This window comes from Phodopus roborovskii, unplaced genomic scaffold (genome assembly GCF_943737965.1).
Source record: "Phodopus roborovskii unplaced genomic scaffold, PHOROB, whole genome shotgun sequence".
NCBI classification, from domain to species: domain Eukaryota; kingdom Metazoa; phylum Chordata; class Mammalia; order Rodentia; family Cricetidae; genus Phodopus; species Phodopus roborovskii.
Genome location: NW_026126563.1, coordinates 524,610 through 544,717, shown reverse-complemented (window position 1 = coordinate 544,717; position 20,108 = coordinate 524,610). Strand labels below are relative to the sequence as shown.

General features: G+C 35.9%; 1 protein-coding gene across 1 annotated transcript in view; it reads right to left on the bottom strand.

The window, feature by feature from the left end:
* The window catches only part of Dok6 (docking protein 6), a 333,159-nt gene that overhangs the window by 168,911 nt on the left and 144,140 nt on the right, over positions 1-20,108 (bottom strand). The window lies entirely within an intron of this gene.

Genomic DNA, 20,108 nt, shown 5'->3' with positions numbered 1-20,108 from the left:
AAAGGCCCCTTTCTCTGGTAATCATCCATGACAACAAATGCAGATATATTGGGAAAGGTTTTGAAAAGGATACAGGGTTAAGAGTGTAGGCACAGATATATGCTGGTGCTCAGAGGACTTACCCAAGGACTTGTGTTATAAGTGCACCATGTATATTAATATTAACATAGAGAAGGTAGGGAAGGCACTAGTCTTCCCTGACCCATACTTCAGAATATGTTGGGTGTACCAATGAATACATATTGACTTATTTGTTGTCCTTTTACTAGTATTATTGCCATAGAGATAACACTGATAAATAAAATATTTGGAGGCTAGGCGTTAGTGGCACACACCTTTAATCCCAGCACTCAGGAGGCAGAGGTAGATGAATCTTTGTGAGTTCAAGGCCAGGCTGGTCTACAGAGCAAGTTCCAGAACTGGCTCCAAAACAATACTGAGAAACCCTGTCTCAAAACCCTGCCCCCCCCAAAAAAAAAACAAAGAAAAAGAAAAAAGAAAACAATTTGGAAAAGCTAATAGGTTTCAGGATAACCAAGTCTGAGCATATGAATATTTTCTCTTTGAGTTCTGATGAGTACTGAGTCCTGAATCAAAGAAAACATAAGAAGTGATTTACAAAATGTTGTAATGGTGGATCTCAGAAAAAAAAAATCAGCTACTGGAGATGTATATTTTTAAAGAAATTAGGATATATTAGTGAAAAAGTTAAACAGACTTGAACATTTTTCCTTTTTCAGAATACAAATTTACATTGTAAGCATGTGCATTAGGCCTTATAATTTCAAAAGCAAGATGAATTTTATTATCAATAACAGACATGAGGATCCTAATTACAATAGATGGGTAAAGACCCTCCTTTAGTTTTGGCTACTGCACAATTTATATTTAAGAATGTAAATATATTTAAGAATATAAATATATAAAGTCTCACCAAGTCAGCTCAAGGTGAGTCATCCTCTTGTGATACACCACCTAAGTACTTCATCAAGTTGCAGATTTTATATCCATTGCAAATTACAGACAAACTTAGTGTCTGGCCATAAAATATATTCTTCTCAGAATTTTAAGTCATGAACATGTAATAAAATAACTCTAACTTGTGACCTTAAAATGAATTCTAATTTGGTCTTGACACTCATAAAGAGTGTACTGCATTCTCAGGTCCTCCACTGCATGGCTTTATACCCTTTTAAAAGACAATGGACCTTTACTTATATGACAAGTCATGGAAGATATAGACTAAATGGAGGAAACTAAGTTTCATATCTTTTCTAGCATCTTGAATCTAACTCAAACTTCAAACTATTTTAAAACAATTAAAGTACCTACTACCTTAAGAAACAAATACAGTATAAACATGTTTCCTGGTTTTTGTTACAATTCTATCAGTCCTTAAAATTGTATTATATTGCTTTACATACTTTATTTAATAGATATTAGTAGTGACTTATCTGGTCATTATGCATATGTCTCAGTTATAGTTTGTTTACTTCTTTTGATGTTCATATAAAATATACTATACACATCCCACACATAAGATGCTATTTTTATTCAAGGTCACATTTGCAAACTTACACCTTTGATAAATATGATTCTAGTTGATGATTTACCTCATGTAGTCTATGTATTATATATTTCTCTTAATTGGTATTTGATCCAGGACCCACACTGGAATGTGCTCAAGTATAAAGCACAAGAAGACAGATGTGTCTTACAAGAACAGAAATATTTTCCAATGCCTCATAAATATATGTATCCTAAAACTATAAAACACAAACTATTATGCATAATGCTGTGAGACTGCAGCATGGCACATGGATTTAAGAAAGCCTGAACCTTCAAAAATATTTGTAAAGTATGCAAAGAAAAAAAATACCATGTTTGGTAGGATAGGTATAACTCATATAACTAAGCAAAAGATGTAAAAATATTTTATAGATGCACTTTGGGAAGGAATTAGCTTGTATGCATGAGAAAGCAATGCAAACCAGGATTCGTTATAAATCAAACAGCCAGTAACAATTTTATCAATAAAGAAAACACACTATAAGTTAATTAATTTTTAAAACTGACCCCAGAAATCAATCAAAAGAGAGCATTTTCATGAAATATTTACTAGACTAAATATTAATTTGGTAATTGAAGGAGATTTAAAGATGTAATGGCACAGAAAATGGTTAGAGCTACTTTTTATACATAGGCAATACAAAGCATATCTCAGCAAAAGATTTATTATCACATTTGCCTTTTCTATAACCAGAGAAAGAAAAGTTGAAGGATCACTCACTGATTTTGGATTATGAATTATTAAGACTTGAATTATAAACCCGTTGGTAGCAGGATTTATAAAAGTGGGTATTATGGTTTTATATTATTTATAATCTAGTAAAGCCACTGGGGATCAAATGCAAAGCTAGCCACAGCCATAGAGGCTAAGCAGTGGTGATGCACACCTTTAATGCCAGCAGCCATACTAGCTAGCTATAGAGTCCAGGAAGTAGTGGTACACACTTTTATTCCAGGACTCAGGAGACAGGCAGATAGCTATCTGTTACTTCAAGGCCACTTAGTGCTACATCAAATCAGTCAAAAATAACAACAGAGCCTTTAGTTACAGCACTAGGGAGGTACAAAAGGAAAAAGCAAAGGGCGTCATGTGAGATTTAGTTTCCAGACAGGGAGCATTGCACTCTGAGGATTTGTGGAACAGGATCATCCATTTCAGTCTGAGGTAGAAGTAAGAGCTACTGGCTTGACTGCTTTTCTGATCTTCAGCTTGAACCCCAATATTGTTTCTGGGTTTTTATTGTTTGTGGTATGGGTATGATTAAAACACATATGATATGCTTGTTGGTTTCAGCAGATGAGAGGCAAAAGTTAATATTACATGGATACACTCTATCTTCTGGGAACTTTGGGCAGGGTGAGTGGGTATGGTGATTATGGAGAGAACAAAGTATCCTTAACTCCTTCAGTGTTTTGAAAGAGGATATAGAAGGTTAGGGACTAATTGGCATGCAGCTTTTAGATTTGTTACCCATTATTATTCCTAAATTATTGAAATATATTTATTCTTCCTTTTGTAAAGAATTTAAGTGTTAGCTATCTCAGTTTTGCGTATGCATGAGAGGGGGTATCAAAAAATGTTGCAACTGATATAATAAATTCATATGTAGAACACAGTCCCAAGTACACAAAAGCATTCAATACATACAAAACTATAGCCATCCTTAGAGAAACTTAGCAGTTTGGCTAGCATCATAGGCTAAGTACATTTCTGAGTTGGATTCATTCCTTAAGAAAAATTCCTTAATAATTATTCATTAGGAATAACTTTTTCATAAAAATATATATTTTATGCCAGTATGATCTAGATAACACAGATGTTTAAGTAATTAAATCAAAACTGAATTGTAATTTTCTAGATAGATTTCATTATCTTTCATGAAACATTTCCATGATTTTTGTTTTTAAATTTTTTAACCTTTCTTTTTATTCTATGTGCAAGAGAGTTTTGCCTGCACATCTGTCTGTCAGAAAGGGTTTTGGGTGCCCTGGGACTGGTTGTGAGCTTTCAGGAGAATACTGGGTATCAAACCCAGGTCCTCTGGAAAATCAGCCAATAATCTTAACCATTGAGCTACCTCTCTAGCCCCAGTTACTATGAGTTTAATATAGTGGATGTGAGAATAATGAGATGTTAATTCTAACTCTGTTGTTTTTCTCAGATCCATGAGTGGAAGTAGCAGACACAAGCAATTTCTATTTTTCCTTCCAATCAGTCATTCCTGTAAACTGTAATCTTCCTATAATTCCTAAACAGAAACTGGTCTAATGATCAGTTTCATATGTTTCTTTTTCACTCATTTATTTCACGTGTGTGTGTGTGTGTGTGTGTGTGTGTGTGTGTGTGTGTGTGTGTGTGTGTTTTGATCCTTTGGAAGCCAGAGGTTTTAATCTCCTGGGACTAGGATTACAGGTTGTGAACATTTTAATATGGGTGCTGGGAAACAAAGACATGCTCTGCAAAGGGAGTATGCATTCTTAACCATTGAATGGTATCTTTAGCTCCATGATCAATTTGTGTGTGTGTGTGTGTGTGTGTGTGTGTGTGTGTGTGTGTGTGTGTGTGTGTTTTTGTTTTTCAAAACAGAATTTCTCTGTGGCTTTAGAACCTGTCCTGGAACTAGCTCTTGTGGACCAGGATGATCTTGAACTCACAGAGATCTGTCTGCCTCTGCCTCACAAGTGCTGGGATAAAAGGCATGTGCCACCAATGCCTGGCTATGATCAATATTAGTTTCTTGAAAAGGTGTTTATATAATGTCATTTAGACAATGATAATTGCTACTCAAACTCATTGGTAAGAACTCCAAAATTCATTTTTCCATGTATTATTTTGCAGTTTCCATTCAATGACTATGACTTTTGTTACAGAGGACATAACAACTTGCATTAAATCTAATTTTATGTTGACAACTGCCCACACTATTTATAAATAAATTCAGCCAGAACAACTTGGCAAGCCATAGCTATGTTCTTAGGAATATGTTTAAAATCAAGAAAACAAACTTCACTACTTATTTCATAGCATTTCTCGTGTACATTGAAGAAAAATGCTTTTGGATGCAGGAACTTCTTAATATATCCTTACAAGAAACAATAGTTACTAGAACAAATGAATCCTATAGATGCCAGTGTGATGTGATTCTAAAACACAAAGCATGAAATCACAACATACAAAGATTTCTGAACTATTCCATCATTTCCCCAGTCTTATTTAGGATACTGTACAAAATTATGAATATAAGACATTGAGCTTATAAGCTAAGAAGAAATCTGCCTATTGCTGAACATGCTGTACACTTTGGTCACAGAACATAGAGAATTAAAGCTGAGCTGAAAGTACTGGAAGAATTTTATTTGCAGGCTGACAGAGAAGAAAAACCATCATTAGTCTCACCTACATGTGGCAGGATAAGCACTCTACTGCAATAGAGACAAGACTGTTAAGGGAGTGGCTAACAGTTTTCTGATTGGACTTGAATTTCATACCTGGTTTTATACAGCTAGTCAAGAGCCAGAGGCTAAGCTAGTCATAGGCCCCATCAGGGAGCCTATTACTATTGTTTTGCTAAGAGGCATGTTGTTAAACCACCTTGTAAATACTCATGTTTATATCCATAGTTTAGTGCTGCTCCTAGCCTTCATCAGAGAAGCTTTTTACTACAGAGAAAAGTGGTTAATGCAACTAATTAAAATGCTGAGAATAAGTGATGGTGAAGTATGTAACCCTAGTGGGACAGCTAGGTTATCTATCACCCACTTTGAGACTCAAGGAATATTTAAAAAAAAAAAAAAAAGGACAGGCATGAGTAAGAAACCTAGGATGGTCTTGTCTTCCATCTCTGCATTTGGATTCCAGTTCAACTCAGTGTTTAGTTGTGAGTGTCTTGTTTCTGTTTCCACCAGCTACTAGATAAGGGCTCTATGATGGTGGATAAGTTAGTCGTCCATCTCATTATCAGGGAAGGGCATTTATGGAGGGGGAGGACAAAACCAGGCTACAGAAACACATAGAGAGAGCTGACCTGAACGAGGAGGAGCTAATGGACCCACAGATTGATAGCCGGGAATCGAACATGGGACTTATTCAGACCCCCTGAAGGCCTGGGTAGTCTAAGAGACCTCAGACAGTGGAACCAGGATGTACCCCTGGTGCACAAAAGGACTTTGGGAGCACATTCTCCATGGAGGGATACTCCCTTAATCTAGAGATAGGAGAGAAGGCCTAGTCCCTACTCCAAATGACTTGACAGATTTAGATGACCCCTCCTGGAAGGCATAACCCTACATGTGGAGTGGATGGGGGGATAGAAGGGGAGGGTGATTGGGGGTATGAGAGGGTAGGAAAGTTGCAGGGAGGGAGGAAGAGGGAACTGGGATCAATATGTAAAATTTAAAAAAAAAGAATCTAGGGTGGGGTGATGTACAACAAAAAGAAGTCTTCTGTATAGGACACAGTCATTGCATTCAAATTCTCACTAATGCTATGATTATTTGCTCTATCCTTGTATAACCTTGATCCCATCAACATTTCACCATGGAAGATGGTAGGGGTCTATAAGGCCTCTCTCTTCCTCAGTGAGTATTGGCAGTTAACAGTTACTGGTGAAAGTGTTGCCATTGTTCCCAGTGATATAGCAACTGATAAATTGCCTGCCTCCAAAAAATAATTTCCCACCTGATGGGAGATGTCATTCTGTAAATATGTTTCTCATACTGGTTAGTGAATAAAGCACTGTTGGCCAATAGGAAAGCAACATAGGTGGGACTAGGACACAAGGAGGATTCAAAGAAGTAGTGAGGAGGGGTCAACTTGGAGAGACTGGGGAGAACAAAGATTCTGGTAAGATGAGACCACGTGGGACAAGAGAGGCAGGAAAAACATACTCATAACACACACCCATGGTCAGGTAAGAAATTCTGATTAAACTCAGTGAGTCATATATAAGGAAAAGACATAAAAGTATGAAGATGTCTTATTTAAAAGAACACTTTGATGAGGGAGCAGGAAGGAAATGATGGGAACCAGGAAAAAGGGTACAAGCATCTAAATTTCAGGATGTAAATGTATGAAATCCCTAAAACTGAAAAATGTTTTAAAAGTTCAATGAACTTTTAATTATATAATTTTTAATGTACTCTGAGATCATTCTCTCTCTTTCAAACATACTACAGTTAAACAATTTATTCTTATATTATGTACAACACCTTATCCTCTATCATTAAGGGATTGGCTATCAAAATAAACTATGTTCGTATCTGGTATTAGATCCACAACCAAGAACCAAGCCAAGCTCTGGGAATCCAGTCGAAGAAAGGAGGGAATATATATATGAGCAAGGGAGGTCAAGATGATGGAGAAACCTACAGAGACAGCTGAACCAAGCTTGTGGTAACTCATGAACTCAGTACCTACAGCTTTGGAGATTCCAGGGGACCAAAATAGGCCTTTCTTATATGGGAGAACATTGTAAAGCTTTGACTAGCTTAGGGGCCTCTGGCAGTAGGACCGTAATACATACCTGGTACATGAATTAGCTTGTTGGAGCCTATTCCTTAGGGTGGAATGCTATGCTCAGCATCAGAAGGAACACCATATTATCCCAGAACATGAACTAGCTTGTTGGAGCCCTCTCCCCATAGTGGGATGCTATGCTCAGACAAACTAAAGACAGGATTGAGAAATTCCTATATGTTACAAAAAAATATAAAGAACCATGCTTCAAAACACATACCTGTTGCATTCCTTCTTGGTAAAGGTGATAGTATTATCACTTATCAGCTAATTAGCTTACCAAGTATTTCATGCAAATATTGAATGCCATAGAGGAAGGTCCTCCCCAATACACCATTTATGTAGGACTGATCAGAGCCCTGGGAAAATTTAAATTCACACTCTGGATTGCATGGGGGCATCATGTGCATATGAACTCCTTAATTGGAATCATGGAAATTGCATGAGGAAACAAAAAGCCAGTGGTGGCCAGAGACATGGTTCCATGGAAACCTAGCTAGGAAAAGGCACCTAGTTATTTCCCTTGACTTATATTGGGTTTTTGTTATCCAGTTCTCCATGAAAGGGTACAAAGTCCTTTTTGCCCTCTGTATACTGGGGCTCTATGTACTCTCTTAATCTGCTGCCATGGCGCTTGAAATACACTAGTATCCCATGTTAATTACAGAGATGAGCATTCACTGTCATGACTCAGGTTATTCACTTTGGAAATGTTCTTAGCATCTCATCTTCTTACAACACCTCTGTTCATTCCTATAAGTTGAATGTTAGTTATTTCCATCCAACCATACAGTCTTTCTACAAGGACTAATCTAGTGACTCTCCTGTTCCATCCACACCTTCTCCACAAACTGCCAGATCTATAAGCTGAGAATTGCTTTTAACTGTTTCTTATGACTATCTTAAGACATTGTATATATTCATTGAGTGATTTCTCAATGCAAAAAATATTGATGTCATTTTGTAAACAGCCCATAACATTTTAATAATTAGGAATATCTATTATTAATATATTTATGGGGGCTGTATATATGGCTTAGTGGTAGAATGCTTGCTTATCTTACCTAAGGCTTTGTGTTTAGAAAAAGAAAAATGTAATTTAGAAGTGAAAAAGAAAGATGTGGATCATTATGTTAAAAAAAAAAAAAAACCTGAAAGACCTAAACTATTTTTAATTATTTTCCCTCACTCCCCACTTCCAAATGATTTGAAGGACAAAGTTATTTTATAATTGTTTATAGTAATACACATAATGCTTTTAATATCTACCTGTTGAAACACTCAAAACACTGTATATGTACACACACACACACACACACACACACACACACCATTTTAAACTAAGTATGATTGTATGTGCTTTTAATAACAGTTCTTGAGAGGCAGATGCAAAAGAGTACTTGAAGCTAGCCTGGTCTATATAGTTAGTTTTAGCCCACTCAAGGCCACTTAGAACTTGTCTCACAAAACACTACACACACACACACACACACACACACACACACACACACACACTCACACACATACGCATATATGCAAATGTTTTATTTTGTATTTATTTTTAATATACTATTAGTAAGGGATCACAAAAGTTTTGATACATGTGTATGTTGTATAATATTTGAACCAACCTATGCATCTGTATCTTCTGCTTTCTGGTAAGACTTTCTTGGTCCTTTCCCTTGCTTTCCTGAAACGGGCAGTACACAGCTATGTCCATAGTCACTATGCTATATACAGTACACCAGAAATCATTGCTTCTACATAACTGCAGTAACTGAGTAAGTACCTAACTTACTACCCTCAAACCAAGGATTTCAATAATGATATGGAGGCAGTCCATATCATTTTGCTAAGATAGTTGTAACAAGTTATAATAGTTTAAAATGATCTATTGCCTCACACTTCTGAAGTGAGTGTTAGGAACTGCTGGCTTCTCCTTGCTCCCAGCTTCCTTGGCCCTGGTTGGCATTTCTTGGTTGTAGCCGTGTAGTTACTATCACTACCACCACCCACAGGTGACATATTCTTTCCTGTTTCCACATCCACATCTCCCTTTCTTTTCTCTTAAAGATACCATGTATCGTTTTTTCCTGACACTGGTCCAAGACAACTCCATCTTCATTATTTCTTATCTCTAAAGTTATATTCATGTTTGAACACACATTATGAGAACACCAACTCCTGTGAGAATTGTGTTGTTTCCTTCTGCTTTGAGAATATTCTGAACATCTTTCCAAACTTTTTTCAGTAGGTTAATATTTTACTCTTTCTCTCATAAGACAGTGTTTGGCAGAAATAAACTCAGTAATGAGGTTTCTTGTACTACTTAATACTTTCAATTTTTTCTAGAAATTTAAATGACAGTCTTACATATCCTTGTAAATTTTTTCAGGTATATCGTTGCTTTAAAAAATTAAAAAAAATAAATTCAAGACCTCATCAACACTCCAGCTGAATCAGTTTTTTCCTCATAAAAATATTCAAATCACTTTTCTGCTTCAAGGTTTCAGCAAGTCTGGCTCTCAATTATAGATAACCTGTCTGAATTATAAAATGTTGGCCATGTAGCTGGAAAAGTAGCCTGTGGGCTGGCATGGGTCACTAGCATGGATGACATATATATATATATATATATATACATATCATTGACTCAGCATGTAGCCACCAATTACAACAAAAGATCACCAGGTTAAAACTGAAAAAACTACTGGAATTGAGAGGAGAAAGCTCATGATATATACTAAGTCTTACTCTCAAGCTGTCATAAATTTCTAGGATATTCTGGTATGTTGTCTAGTGAAAGATTGAAGCAGGGTGCATTGAGATTCTGCATACTGTGCTTAATAAATTCCTTTCCTCTTCCAAGGCTCCAGGCTTAAAAGCCCCTTAGAAGAATGGTATATTAGCCTCACTAATTCTGGATGAGACCAGTCCATCTTTGTTCTGACTGTGGTTGCTCTTCGGAAATTACTTCTGAATAGGCCTTCCCATCTTGGACACCGTGTATTCACCAGAGCCCAGAATCTACAAACTTAAAAGAATCATAAACTTTCTTTTCCCTATCAGTTTTCTCTGCCTATCTGACCAAATCATGCCCAGAAATCATCCAAATAATTTAAATGTATATGATGTTAATATTAAGTAATATGAGTGTGAGATAATTTAAATAAACTATGATATAATAATTCAAAATTGTATACATTATGGTGTGATTTTATAATCTTCCTCAATGTAATTCTGCGGAGATCATTAATACTTCCACGTCTCATTACATTGTCATGGCTGCACACATGACACTTTGACTGTAGAACTAATTCCCTCAATTCCCACACACTTCAGACCACATCAGGCTACCCTGTTCTTTTAACAAGTTCTTACATGTCTTGCTAAGGAGCCAATGATTTTAAGCTAGCAATAGTGGTCTGAAACAATGGAGTCAGCTAGCAATAGAGGTTGTTCCTACTTGGTTCAATCTGCCCTTTGGATTGAAGAATCAATAAACAGAAATGTCTCTCATCATTCCCAAGTAATGAACAACTCATGAAAGAGCAGGCTCCAAATCATTGATTGGAGTCAGGAGAATCCTGCTGCCACAGACCATGCCACTCTGGAGGCAAATGGGTATTTATCTTCAAATCTACTTCCTAATTTGTTTTAAAAAGGGTAAAACTTGTTTTCTTCTCTATCTTGGGTATATACCAGCTGATATTTTGCATTAAACATGGTAAACTCATAACATAGTGTATTTGACTAATATCACCAAAATGTTAGTTGTTTTATTGTCTTATTACTTTCATTAAATTGGTTCTATTATCATAAATCTAAAATATTCTATAATCTGGAATGAGCATTGAATTGTAGAGTCTTTGAAAGAGGTGCCCTTTCCTAACTTTGGAGTAGACATATTATTGTAGTTATAGACATGTAACACCAAAGAGGGCTGGCACCTGAAACCAGGTCTCATGATTTCCTAGTAAGCCCTTTATCCACTGGATGCCATCTCTCTAGACCCCCAATTATTATTTCCTTATATATTGCGGTAAATAAGGATCAGGATAAACAAATAGGCCGAATAGATGTTTATTCAGGGAGAAATAACTTACAACCTAGACAGATGAACACCAGGAAATTCAACCCGATCCTCTCCTGTCCGAGTCACGCCAGCAAGAGAGAGTGCCTTCCTGGCCCCCTCCGACCTCCTTCCTCAGGTCACCTCCGCCCATCGCTCCACCCCCCAATGGGCGTGGTCAGTGCTACAGAAGGACTACCTCACTACAATTCCCCTTTTAGTCTAAAGAAAAGATTTAGGCTTAATACAAAACTATATACAAAACAGTGAATAACAAGTGTGCTCTAAGAAAAGGAAAATCGAGAACAAAATGACCTACATATCTAGTCCTAGGGTGAGGGCAAAATGGAGTTTACAATAGAGTTGTCCTAAGCTGGAAAACGTAAGTCTAGTACCTAATATATCTAACTAGGAAGAGAGAATAATAGTTGTGATAGTTTAATCTTCAACCTCATCAAGACCTGAGAAGGAAATTAACAATACTAGAGTAGACAGGAAATGCGGATGGACAACTTCCAAAAGGTGCAGCAAGGACAGAAACAGCAAGCCACCTGAACAGTCACCCTAGGTCTCACAGCGACGTTGGTACACCCAGATTTGGCTAAGGCCAAGAGAACTTGACAGACCACAACAACAGCAGGGAAATAGAATGGCTGTCTTACCCTGACTTGGCAAGGTCAAGCAGTCTTCTATATTTGTCTCCTGCAAGCACATAGGACTGCATGTCCAAATCAGTGGTCAAGGTGGGGGCAATTCTATGCCCAACAGGCCATTAGCTGAGGCGAGATTGAACTCCAGCAGGAGCAACAACAGTGTCCAACATATTTTCGGGAAAGTGCATGGTGCTGTCAGGAGCAACAGGGTCTCATGTCAATGGAGTACTAATATTAAAACATTTAAATGCCATGTTCTGCATGTCTATGAAGTGATTGAAGATTAAGAATCTATATCTGACTAATCTCATAGGTACAGGAAATGTGAGTGAAGATAATCTGTAATACTCGGGAACTTAGCTAAAAAGACTGATAAAAACTTTCCTGAGTAAAGCAGGAACAAATACTTAAACAATATAACTATTTACACTTATATATTAATGCACATTTAAGTTGTTCTAAGTTTATGACTGTAACAGATATGGAAATGCTAATTTCTCTGAGATCCTGATTTCAACTATTAGATCAGAGAGTAGTTCCATTCTTTTTTCCTTTAATTAACATTATTTCCCATAATTTTACATTCAAACCACAATTTCCCCTCCCTTTCTTCCATTCCCTCCTCCCGACTCCCATCTACCTCATCCCCATTACTTACTCTCCATTGTCTCTTAATTTAATATGAATTATAACTGTGTATGTATATAGGGTATGATATGCTGTTTGGTTTATTCATTTATTGTATAATGGAGAAACAACATGATCTCTTATGTAGCACATTCTTATCAACATGTGCAATCCTCATATAGTCTAAAGCACTTGTCCTTTCTCACCTTTTAAATAGGAAATACTGGGCAGGTTTTATGTGACACTCACATAGTTTTGATTAGTATTTTCTTAATGATTCATCATGCCTAGAGCATTTTCATAATCTTTTGGCATTTGCATGTCTTCTTTAGAAAAATGTTCTTTGCCTGTTATTTTAAAAATTGGATTATTAGCCATGGGGGAGGTTGAATGTATGTGTTTTGCAAATATTCTGGATATTGTCTTTTTATAACATGACTTATTGATCAAGAGATTCAACTGAGTATCAATCAAAGATACTCAGGAAAAACTGTATCAGTTAATTATGAGCAGATTTTACCACTACTGTTATCTAAAACAGTAAAATAGAATAGCTGCTTACATGACACTTTCAAAGTATTAGATTGCACAAGTAATCTAGAAATATTTCAAGTATAAAGGGAATATGCGTAAGCTTTTTGCAAGTGCTATGTCATTTTTATAATGATCTTGACATCCTGGGGATTTTTGTGTCTGTGAGGTCCTAGAATCAGTAGACCAGAGATACTTCCTGACTTCATGTTAAAATAATGAACATCTAAGATCAATATTAAAAGTGACATCTCATGCTGGCAAGGATATGGAGCAAGAGGAACACTCGTCTATTGATAGTGGGAGTGCAACTTGTGCTGGCATTATAGAAATCAATATGGCAGTTCCTTCAGAATATTGAGAATCAATCTACCTCAAGACCCAGCTATATCACTGTTGGACATATGCCCAAAAGATGCTCCATCCTACCACAAGAACACTTGTTCAGATATGTTTATAGCAGCATTATTTATAATAGCCAGAGGCTAGAAGCAACCTGGATGTCCTTAAATCAAAGAATGGATACAGAAAATGTGGTATAATTTACACAATGGAGTATTACTCAGATGTTAGAAAAATCATGAAATTTGAAGGCAAATGGAACTAGAAAGAAATCTTCCTGTGTTAGGTAACTCAGACCCAGAAAGACAAACATAATATGTACTCACTTATAAGTGGATATTAGCTGTTAAGTAAAGGGTAATCACACTATAGTCTACATACCCAGAGATGCTAAGTAGCAAGAAGGACCCTCACCACCCAGAGTGGCACATGAATCTCCCTGGGAAAAGGTAATATAATAGATATTTCTGGTGGGTTTTGGGCAGGTGGGACGGGAATAGGAAGGATAAGGTCAGAAAGAGATGGGGGGTGGAGGAAGAGACTACAAAAGGAGATCACTGAAATGGGGGGCATGTAGAAATACTGCAACAGAAACTTTCTGGAACATATGATGCTGATTCTAGTAATGACTCCTAGTAATGTAGGATGGGGAGCTCTAACTGGGCAACTTCTGTAATGAGACAATGCTCCTATGGTGACACTGAACAACAACCCAGACACAAAACCTTTGACCCACACTTGTTCTGCTTGCAAGGAATTCTGGGGCAAAGATGGCTCATAGCTTGTAGAAGTAACCAACCAATGAGAGGACCAAGCCATGAGAGGGAGTGAGCCACTCCAGAAACAATGAAAGCATAAGGTCCTGGACAGGCATTACGTAGATATAATGACCACAGATGCCAACCCAGACTAAAGCTTTAAATATATATCCAGCAAAGCTTTAAATACCATAGATGGAGAAAACAAGATATTCCATGGTAAAATCAGAATTAAACAATACCTATCCACAAGCCCAATACTATAGAAACTACTAGAAGAAAAATGCTAGCCCAAGGAAGTCAGCTATATCCACAAGAACACAGTCAATAGATGTGCTTACAGTAGCAAATCCCAAAGGAGGAAATTGAACACACAGTGCCATTACCAACAATGAAAACAAAAATAACAGGAACTAGCAATCACTGGTCATTAATATCCTTCAATATGAATGTTCTCAGTTAACCTATAAGAAGACACAGGATAGTAGACTGGATACAAAAACATACCTTCTACTGCATACAAGAAACATACCTCAACCTCACAGATAGATATTACACCAGGGTAAAGGGTTGGGAAAATATTTTTTAATCAAATGCATCTAAGAAACAAGCTGGTGTATCTGTCCTAATATCTAATAAAATAGACTTTAAAATGAAATCAATAAAAAAGGTAAAGAAGGGCATCTCATATTCATCACAGGAAAAATCCAACAAGAGGAAATTTCAAATCTAAACATCAATGTCCCAAACACAAGGCCTACTGCATTTGTAAAAGATACACTACTAAAGCTTAAATCACAAATTAAGCCAAACACACTAATAGTGGAAGACTTCAATACCCCACTTTCAACACTAGGCAGGTCTGCAATATGACCAGCAGAACTGAGCTTCTGCTACCATGATTTCACCTATTATGGACCTTACACTTAAACTGTAAACAATAAGCCCTTCCTTTCTTAAGTTGATTTTATCAGGATGTTTTTGTTTTCAATGAAGCAAATTAGTGTTATGTAGGTCTGTTTCACCTTTCTGCATGTGAACATTAAATTTTCCTACAACTCTATTTCGAAAAGGCTGAACATTTTCTAAAGCATGTTCATATATATATATATATATATATATATATATATATATATATATATATATATATATATATACAAGCTATGGCCTCACTATGTACTCCTGAATGGCTTGAAACACTCTATATGGACCATGACCCACAGAGATCTGTCTACCTCTGTCTCTGGACAGCTGGGATTAAAGGTTTGTGCCACCCCACCATGCCTGGTCCTTAACTTGTTTTGAAATGCTTGGCTATAGATACGCTGATTTATTTTATGTTTCTATACTTAGGATGATACCATCCTATTTCCACTATTTCAGTTTCAGAATATATTACAAAACCTAGTAACAATGAATTCTACTGTTCTTTTTGTTCAAATTTTCTTTAGAAATTTTGGCTTCAAACAAATTCTGGGACTGTTTTGTACAATTATTAGAATTAATTTGGCACTACGACCCAGATGTATTTACTATATAGATTGCTTTGGTAGTACAAGTAATTTAACAATATTGATTCTTCAACTCTATGAACAAAGGGTATTAATTTGTGCATGTGTTTATTTTCTTTAATTTCTTTCATTGGTATTTTATAATTTTCATTATAGCAAAATTTTATATTTTGATAAAATTAAACTTATATTGATTTCTTGATTTTTATTACAACGATCAATCTGCATAAAACAATATTGCTAATTTTGGGAATGTTTATCATTTCATTTTATAGAATTATTAAATTCACTCATTTCTAATATTAGTTTTCATTATATATACATACATGTATATATGATGATATAATCTTCAAAGAGTAACAAGTTAACTTCTTTTTAATTTTGTCATCTTTACTTCTTCCCTTGCTATGAAGTCTCTGTCTAGGATTTCCAGTATTATGTTTGATGAAGTTAGAAAGTGACATTCTTATCCTCCTCCCCCCATTTAATTAAAAACTCAGATTTTCACAGTTCCATATGATCCTAACTGTTGGTTCATTATAAATTATTTTTACTATGTGAATGCAGTTTATTTCTATTTCCAAATTTTGCTGTTTTTCAAATGTGATAAAATATGAATTCTACTAAAACATATTTCTGAATTTATTAATTTGATCATGTAATTTTTAATCTTTAGATTTTTTATGTAGTATGTCATATATTGATTTGTATATTCAATGCCTGTCTAGAATGAATTTCAATTTATCATGTTTAACACGAGTTAATATGTGCTGTTAGATTTAGTGCAATACAATTTTTTGAAGGTTTTTCACATCTATTTTTATTTTGGATAATTGATATAGGTTTCAGTTTAGTGACTTTTTAGTCTTGGATGATTTTGGTATAGGGTAATGCTGGGGTCATAGAATTTTCCCTTCAAATTGCTGAAATATTTACGAAGTACTGATCTAGTTTTTTGTCAATGGTTAAGCTTGACTGTGAAACCAAGAGTGCTGGTGTTACAGACATACCACCATGCTCAGCTTTGTACATAATTTCTGGACCCTGATTCAAGTGCTTTGATGACTGATATATCTTCTGGGACCATCGAGTGTAATTAAATTAATTATTATCTATTTCATTTGTTTCTGATGTTTCATTTTCTCCTTTGTCTTGGTTGGTTTTTGTCAACTCCACACAGACATATTTGGGAAGAGGAAATCTTAACTGATAAAAAAAAAAAAAAAAATGCCTCCATAAGAATGGCCTGCAGGCAAGTATGTCATTCTTCAAATTAATGATTGATGTGGGAGGGCCTAGCTCTTGTGGAGGGGGTGCCACCCTTAAGCAGGTAGTCCTGAGCTGTCTAAGAAAGTCAGGGGAGCAAGCCAGGAGGAGCAATCCAGTATGTATGCAGTATTTTCCCATGGCTTCTACTTCAGTTACTGCCTCCAGGTTCCTGCATTAAATTTCTGTGCTGACTTTCCTCAGTTATAACTGTGACCTGTGATTTGTTAGATGAAATAAACCTTTTTTTCTCTGCATGTTACTTTTGGTCATGTCTTTTAATCACAGCAATAGAAGCCATAACTAAGCTATCCTTCCATTAATCTGGCATTTGGTTTATTTTGAAACTCAAAAGCTTTTGATAGGAATAGATTCTCTCCCATCTTGAGTCATAAATTAATGAAGATGTCCTTGAAGTTCCTCTTTCTGGGGAGTGGGGATACCCCTCATACTGGTGAGGAACAACATGCCTTTAATTAAGCCTTAGAGAAAAGGTTTTATTTATTTTTTTTTTATTTTTTTACCCAGGAAATTTATTCAAGTATTTAATAATCTTTGAATATCAGACTGATCAGACATGTTCAGGCTGGTATGGATTTGTCCAACTTGTACTCCTTCAAGAGTTTGTTTTGATTGACTGGTCAATTAATTTAATTAATTCAGTTCTGTATTTCTCAGATCCAAAAGATGCTCTGAGTTCATCTTAACTAGTTCTTACCTTTAGGCCTAGAATCAGCCAGTTCTCCACAAAGCCCAGTTAACTGTTTTCAGAAACTAAGTTCTAGACTCTGAATATACTCGGCCATTTCATTTTAAGTCCTAATCTCTTATGGCCTTCCTGGAAATTGTTTAAAACACCCGTGAATTCATTGGGAAAACTGTGCTAGGTGCTGAGCCTTATGTACTGACCTGATCCTCAGGCTAGGGGACCTGGATGCTACCTGCATGTTGCATGTTGTCACAGTTCCTCTCTGAACACCTGCTGCCCTGTTTCCTGGAGTTAAGTTGTAATTCTCATTTCAAGGTCAAGGCCCTTGTGGTAAACACAAGGGGCTGAGTCTTTGTTATGAGCATGAATGTTTCTGAATCAATGTACAAGTATTAAGACATGAATAAATTGGATTTTTTTAGTCTAGTCATGTGGATGAAGCTCACACATAACACATGTGTAGTATCTACTTAATACAAACTCATTAAAATATCAGAGTACAAAGAAGTATCTATTTTTCCTCTGTCCCTCTGGCACATACCATTTATCAGACAAAGGGAGGTGACCATGAAGATAAGAAAGAATGACATGGAGCAGCAAGGGTCTTTGGGATGAAATTGGGTTTATACACATATGTGTGTCTACATATTGTGTGATAGATTTTTTCTGAAGATCTGAGAAAGACACACTTTAACTTATCCCAAAGGAGAGCCCCTGACAGATAAAAGTAATGATTCTAGTAATGCCAAATTTGGTGACCAATGAATTAGGCTTACTAACAAAAGTATGGATGAGGGGTTACTTACAGGGAACAGGGATTACACAAAAGCAACTTTAACAACTGAAAACTCACCCCAACATGGGCTTCTGAAACTGCAACCCTGGAGCTTTCTATGGAACCTCCACAGTCTAAATGTCTTCCCTCATTTTTGTTGGTGAGAGTCTGCACTACCAACAACTGTTTATTTCCATTTAGATTGTTGGATAAAGACACTCAACAATCTTTTAAGATTTTTTTTTCTTTTCACATGTGACCTGTGGAGCCCTTTAGTTTATCTCCTGAGGCTCATGAACCTCCCTCCATTTTCCTCCTGGAGAAAATAATACAGTTCCTAGGGAATGGTGCAATTTGGGAAAACATGCCATGTAAATGTATGTATGTATGTATGTATGTATGTACATATATGTATATATAGAGTGTGTATATATCACATCTATACACCAAGTAATATTCACCTTCACAAACATTCTAGAACATTAAAACTTGGAACAAAAACAATATTATACACAGTCTCATAATTTGAACCCTACTTTAAAAACCAGCTGATAGGAAACTGGAGAATGATTATGCCAAATATTTCTACTATAATACTAATAATTATTAGAGTAAAAAAGATAGTATATTGAATTCATATATAAACAAGAATAAATTCTCCAAAAAAATTTTTACCTAAATACATAAAACTAAATACCATTTGTTTTGAAATTTGACTCTAGAGTTCTTTATACATCTCCAGTACTACCTACTGCAATCTTGAAATACTAAACAACAATGAAAATAAAATTAGGAAAATTAGTTTTGTGTTTTTGTAGAAAATGATTTTTGTTTGTAATTAGTTTTAATATTATGATATAAATATTATACAATTGGGAGCTTGGAGGAAATTATATGCTTAGAGAGTTTGAAGAAGCTGACCAAGAAGACAGACAGATGAAATATTTTGGACAATAACATTTTAGTCGTGAGGTTGGAACAGGACCAATAACATATATTAAATTAGATGAGGCCATATGGCAACAAGAGAGAAATATACCATATGGGTATTGGTGGGTAAAGGCGTTAAAGCGATGAACTATTTAATAAATTCCAGTTCAGCTCAGTCAAGTTTGTATAAAATTAGATAAGTTGTAAGCAAATTCTGGTTAGGTAAAATGACATTATTAGTTTTTATAACATAACCTTACATTAATTAAACATAAACTTTTAGCCATCTCCTCTTAAAAATATCAAAGCTTCCCCCAAAACCTTACTACTATTTTCAATTCAATATTTAAGCTCCCTCAAAGCACTGGACATTTTGCCTGCATCTGTTCTAAAGCAAATGCAGCATTTCATTGAGCTGAATCTTTAAAAGGCAATAAGCCAACTAATACGTTACACTGCACAGGGATTGCTCCATGAAAAATAATGCTGATTCAAACGACAAACTGCTTGTGTCTCCATAATGTCAGAGTGTTTTATGAACTGGCATACTAAAATTCAATCTAAAATACATTGAGTTATAGTACTGCGACTCCATAAGAGCAACACATTGCTCAAGGTTCTGTTCTAAAATGTCTGGGAGCTAGGCTGCTCTTGGGTGAGCTTTCTCATGGCAGCACACAGTTACACTAGCAAATGCTTCACAGCTATACTTTGTTAAATCCAGAATACAAGTCAAGTGTTGATTCTGAACATCTCCCAGGTATTGCTCACTAAAGCTTGAACAAAAACCCTAAGAGTTCTTAGGCCACCTGGGAATGAACTCCAGACAAAGACAAGATACCAGAAATCC